The sequence below is a fragment of the Falco naumanni genome, chromosome 5, assembly GCF_017639655.2.
Source record: "Falco naumanni isolate bFalNau1 chromosome 5, bFalNau1.pat, whole genome shotgun sequence".
NCBI classification, from domain to species: Eukaryota; Metazoa; Chordata; class Aves; order Falconiformes; family Falconidae; genus Falco; species Falco naumanni.
This window is the reverse complement of record NC_054058.1, coordinates 33,149,678-33,155,998: the sequence shown is the minus strand read 5'-3', so window position 1 is coordinate 33,155,998 and position 6,321 is coordinate 33,149,678. Positions and strand designations below refer to the sequence as shown.

Here is a 6,321-nt window from a genome sequence, read left to right as displayed (position 1 = left end):
GTAATAATGAAATTACCTGCCCCTACTGCGCTTTTCACAAGTAGATCTCAAAACACTTTACAAGAGGAAGTTGACATCACTATTTCTATTTATAGAAATATTTATATTTATAGAAATAGTTTATGCAGTTAATATTACACTTCCTTTTTATGCCTCCATACACTAGGAAAGGATTTTGTAATGGAACAAACTGTCTCGCGTAATGGGTAAATCTAGTGTTTAATTAAGCTACCAATAGGATGATGCTCATCAGCACTTTTAAAATATCCCAGACTCCACACCTTTGGGAATATCACTTTTACAGTCAGACAAGAAAATACACAAAACTTAAGATTTGGATGGGAGCTTTATTCTCTCTTCTATTTCCATAACTACCATTAAAGCCTTTCCTCCTGGACAAGGCAGAACAAATACCTTCAGCGCAGAATGTGCCGAAGTTCAGTGCAGTGGCAGAATTATCTAATGGCTAATTTAGGGATACACATAACCAGAGCAAAGAGGTGACAGTTCTTTATACCAGCTGAAGTTGCATTTCCTGAATTCCTCTTCAGAAGCACGGCATGTGTCTTTGATCACAGCACATCACTCCTCTGAATCTCTGATTCTGTTGGGGCAATGATCTGTCAGACATCTGATGTTTTCAAGCACAGAAGAAAAGCACCTTGTTGCTAGTATTGCAAGTATTAAACACATTTTGAGAACATAGGCTCGATATTGTATGTATGCAGATATTGCAAGGTATGCACGTGTACTCAGAGAAATTACTGATCTTGAGGTGCAGTTTCTTGGTTTTCAGAGAGTACATTTACAAGGAGTATCTGGTATCTTGAATAGGAATCTCTCTTCTTGTAGGTTAGCAGCAGCTTTCTCTTTCAGTTCATGTTATTCAACATGCATTAAAAAAAACAAACCACCACACCCAAACCCACAACCCAAACCGAATATCTAAAGAAGTCATCTCTGCTTTGTTGTGAAACAATCTCCTTTGACATTTGTAACATGTAAATCTTGTCATTAAGAAACCTCCTGACACATACTTTGACGTATGTATGACACATACCGAAGGTGATCGCACAAGTAGTCACAGCCTCATCTACTGTTCTGCTGAGCAGGCTCTCTAAGCACAGCATATGATCTTGTGCTCTTTCCCTAATTCCTGGGTTAATTCATTAAAACAGGAAAGGGAAGAGTTTGCTGCCTAAAATCTTATTTTAGTTAAATAATGCATTTAGGAAAAAAAAAATTAGTTTTATTCTCTTATGAATGGACGATTTCTCCCACTTAGTGAGACCTGTTGTCTCAGAGCATGAGTGGCAGGATTTCACACAGGCATACCTATGCTAGCTTTGGACTCTACCTCTTTAACACCCATGGCAGGGCAGAACTCAGCCCAGAATAAATACTTCAGCACATGGTATCTCAGGCCAGTTTTACTGTCTGCTCTAAACTTGGCACTGCTATTGCTATGCTGATAGAAATTTCAGTGGCTAGGTATGAGCTGTAGTTTGAGCTATGACAATGGTTTTGTAAACCTTAATTTTTATTTTTTCTCAAAACTTGTCCTTATCCAGATACTTAGTTTTTCTTGATCAGGTTTTTATTTAATTATCCCCCCCCCCCCCCCCCTCCTTTTAATATTGGGGCAGAAACAGAGCACAATTGCACTACAAACCCATATGATGTATCTTCTAGAAGAGTGTATCCTGTAATTGTTGGTGCCACTGCATCTTAGTGATTTCCTACCCAAGTCTATTAGTCCTCAGTGACGCTGCTGGGGAAGAAGCCCCAGGAGAGGGTGGCACAGAGTAGTAATCAGGGAGGACAGACCAAGGGGGGCTGCTTGGGCAGTGAGGTAGCTCTCTTATTCTTCTACTGTACCTGCTAAGATAATTCCAGGAAACAAATTCCTTTGGCACAGACAGTAACCTCCCAGATCCCAAGAGAACACACACAGAAGCTGCTCCACAGCACCCTGTGCTTGCCAACCCTGAGAAATGTGTGATGGGATATGGGATCATGAGTCCAGAGTGAGAAACGGCAAGGATGCATCATGCATTACCACCACCCACAGCATGCCTGCAGATGTGGGACCTGAGAACAGAGTGCTAGCGTGGAGAATGTCAGGATGCAGAAGCGTGGTAGGCTGCTGTATGTTGGCAAGCGCAAGATTACCTAACCCATGGTTAGCATGCAGTGTGGGCAGGTTTTATTAGCAAAGTTCAGATCATGATGTGCTAATTAAAGAAGAGGTTGTCCTAGTTGCTAAGGAAATGAATGCTTTCTGTATTGCTGCTTCTACCCCAACAAAGCATGTTCTCAGCTGTCCCTCCGGCTGCGTTTGCCAGAAAGGGGGGTCAGGGCTTGATATTGTTGCTTCTGTGATTATAGTGCTCCTGTGAGCTGATTTTGAAGTCAAGAGTCACAGGTGAAAGGGATGTCAGGGAAAAGTGGTTCAAAACACTCCTTTATTAGGTACCTGTCTAGTGACAAAACTAGTGGGTTTAGGGTATATTGTTTTGGTTTTTAAGCTCAGTTCTGCTTCTTTTGGGAAAGATGCAGTCCAGCCTAGGAGATTTGTATGCTTTAAAATTGGTCTAACTGTCAGCTCTTCTGTAGGGCAGAGGCTGAGTGTTGGAGCCAGTCTTAGAATGAAGGAAGTGTAATGGTTTGAATTTTTCATTAGTAAAGAAGCTGGCTACCACCAGACAGGCATCTTGCTTAGCTTGGTCTCATGAGAAAGCATTCTCTGATTCATTATTCCTCTACCATAATACATACTGTGCATAGGCAGCTGCTAGAAACATAAGGATGCATCATCAACAGGACTGAAAACTACATATGGTGAAGTTAATGTGTAAGTGAAAAACTATCTTCATGAGGTGGTCCATTGCTGGCTGCTGGTCCCACAGCAACTCTGTCATCCTCCATTCTCAGTGTGAGATTTACATCAGTTCCAGCTTGAAACTTAAATGATTGTGTACAGCATCTTCAAAGCATCTTTTTTTTTTCTTTCCCCTCTGCATCCTCCATGGAAATCCTGTCACCAGCACTACAAGACTTTCTCCTCTGCCACTCTCTGGGGCAATGGCTGGCTGGCTGTAACTTGGTCTCTGAGATCTCAGAGACATGAACCTCCTGTGTCACAGAGATGGGCAACAATAATAAAATTCTCATTAAGATTAAATTGTCTCTGTCTTTAGGAGACAATAGAGCTCTGCATTAACCTTCAGTTTCCAGTAAGCTGGACCACTGTATTTTTTTTTTTCATATACTTTTATTTCTGAAGTAATATTCCTCTAGCTGTCTATTATTCTGGAACAACATTTCCTTTACTTCATCTGCTCCCCTCCTACCTCAATGCAGACGTTGCAGCATCTGGCATCACCCCTCCCTACCAGCTGGTTTGTTGCTGCATTCTTCAAGGATTAAGTTACCATTTTGCAAAGACCCTTGAAGTCACAGTTCCACTTCTTACTTTCTGTCTCTGAGGACTCTAAGCCCAACGTGACATTTATTTCTCTTTTTCTTAAAAATGCTCCCTCTGCAATTTTATCATCAGGTCTAATTTTGCATTGCAAATTCTCCAATATCCTTTTGCTAATTAAAATGTTTCATCTGCATTGGATTCTGCAGAAAGGGGCTGTGAAACCCTCATAACACAAAAGTCTTCAGCTGAACTTCAAATTGGACTTGACAAATGAGCAGGAACCTCTTGTTGCCCCAGACTCATAGGAGACTGGAACCTGCCAGAGTCTCCTGCTGCCTGCTGGAGGCAGATGCGGACTGTTAGATTTTGAATATTTGGGAGAAAGTTCTCAGAGAAGGAAAGCTCCAGCAACAGCTAAGCCTAAGTTCTTGCTCTGAGTTCCTTTGCTTCGGTGTTTTGGTTGTTGATGTGGTTGGGTTTTTTTTCCGAACAATCTTTCTGTTAATAAAGCTGGAAGCAGAAAGGATGAGACCTTGGTGCTATGACAAAGGCAGCATTTTCATTTGCATTTTGGTGGGGGCTTCATCAGTTTACAGGGAGGGACAAAAGCAGCTGCAAATATTCTCAGTGTCTGTGGTGTGAAGAATTGTGAGTGCCCATGTGGGAGAAACATTTGCCACGATTACATATTATTAGTCTCAGTGGTTCATGTTCATCATAAGTTCATCCTGTCTTGACACAGTTTTAGTCTGTGATGAAGCCTAGTGCTTCAGTCCTTGCCAAATTAACAGCAGACAAAGATAAACAGACACCTCTAGAGACTTCTGCTGCATATAAAATGTACCAACCATTTTAAAATCTCTTGGAACAATCTGCTTGGATAAGATGCTAATGCATTATTGGAGATGCTGACATTCAGTAGAGGAATTTACTTTCAGCATGATCCATATTGGGTAGCAAAAAGGAGCAGGAGTCCTTGAAAAGATGCAAAGAACTCTTGAAATATTAGGGATTGTTCTCTATACTGTACTTATAAATCAAATATATCAATTCTTGCTTAAATTCTCACGTCATTTATACTCAGAGTGGATATTCACAAAACGCTCTTTTTTATAAGAGATCAGATCAGGGATAGGCTCAGCCTTTTTGTCTTAACTTTTCCTTTGGTGTGTAACATTTGGCGACTAACTGACTACCCTCTTTAGTGCACAAGCTCAGAGTGGGCAATAGCCAACATAGCTGTTTTGTCATTTCTATTTAACCTCTATAGGATTATCATTATTTTACTCATTAATGTTCCACTGCCTGTCATCACATTCACTGGTCTCTCTATTCAAGTTGGTTACTGATGAGACAGTTGGGGTCAATAGTTAATTACTTGTCAAATTAATCACTACTTCCACTTGTGAGACGCATCTTTAGTAGTATAGAATGTGTACTCTATTTCCAGGGAGGAGATTACAAAAGTAACTAAAGGTATTTTGAATGTTCCACAAATTGGATGAGATTTGTTGAGTTAGCCAGTGCATGGGGAAACCCTGTGGGCTGTGATTGAGGTATTTTTAGTCTTCCCAGGTTCTTCTCTACAATTTTCTCCCAAATATCATTTTAATTACTTCCTTCAGTTCTCTGAAAGAGTAGTCGCTTTTTCCTTCATCCTTTGCATTTATTTTTGCATAGGTCTCTGGCTCCATTGTCCACCTCCACCTTTTCTTTCACCATGCTGCAATTTCATCTCCCTGCCTTACCCTTCTCAACCCCCACTCCCATTTCCTGCCCCCCCCCCCCCCCCCCCCTCATGCGTTAATGCTTATTTTTATATACTCACTTTTGGGGACTTGTCTTCAAAGACCATCTTCTTGCTTAGACACTCCAAACCTCCTCTGGAGGCCAGTTATCTGTCAGTGTTCCTAATCCCCCACCAACCTCTGCCTACTTATGGCTGGAACATTGGCTTCTTGTCATAGCTATAGAGGAAGGAGCAACAGTGACTCTTTTATTGTTGGCAGCAGTCCTTCTTTCCCTCCATGTGTGCCTTCTTGTCTAGCATTACCCATCAGTTCTAGACAACCCATGAAAAAGTCATCAGACTGGCAATCTCATGCTTTCCAGCATACCATTACCACCATCATCTTAGGAGTCAAGTCCTTAGATACCAAGGATACCAAAAGCGTATTAAGATCATGTAATGTTCTAATCAGGCTGTGTCTTTTTGCTAAAGGAAAAGATACTCTTATGGGCATTCCCTACACTTTTTATAGAATAGCAGTGTACAAAAAGGTTGCTAATTTTTAGTGCATACTGAATATATGAGCATTTCAAGGTATATATTCCCAGATGAGAACCAGCACTAACAGTGAGTTAAAGCTTTTAGATTGTAAATCCCAGCAACACAAGCCATAAAGGGGGAAACAAACCCCAAAACCAAGAAATAAGCAGCAAAGTGCTTCAGTGCTTTGTCTGCACTCCACACAACTGTTCCTTATTCTGGCTACCTTTTATTCCCTCCCATTGCCCAGATGTTTCCAATTGCACCCATGAATTACTGCTTTAATAAATCAAGTGAATCTGAAAACATGAACTGAATAGATCACAATTTTAGAAAAGAGGTTCTTTTAACTGCAGAAGTGCAGGTTAGGTTGATTTCTTTTTTCTCCTTTGAAGAGAACACATGTCAAACAAAAACTAGTTCTGTATCACACACAGATTACTACTTATTTCCCAAAGCACTGTTTTCATAACACCAGCAGTAGATTACACCTAACTAGTTCTTCTTTACTCCTGCATCTTTTGGTTCTCTCTGAAACAATTACTTATGTGATAATTAAGTCAGATTATTTAATTTTTTTTTTCAAATAAAGGGACTGGTAAGTGTAGGGGAACAGAGCAAATTC

General features: G+C 40.6%; 1 long non-coding RNA gene across 1 annotated transcript; it reads right to left on the bottom strand.

The window, feature by feature from the left end:
- Positions 1-327: 327 nt before the first annotated feature.
- On the bottom strand, positions 328-5,390 carry LOC121088444. The gene is made up of 2 exons (XR_005827953.1): positions 5,256-5,390; positions 328-604 (listed from the first exon to the last, which is right to left on the bottom strand). It is a non-coding gene; the product is annotated as an uncharacterized LOC121088444 (long non-coding RNA).
- Between the last annotated feature and the right edge of the window lie 931 nt (positions 5,391-6,321).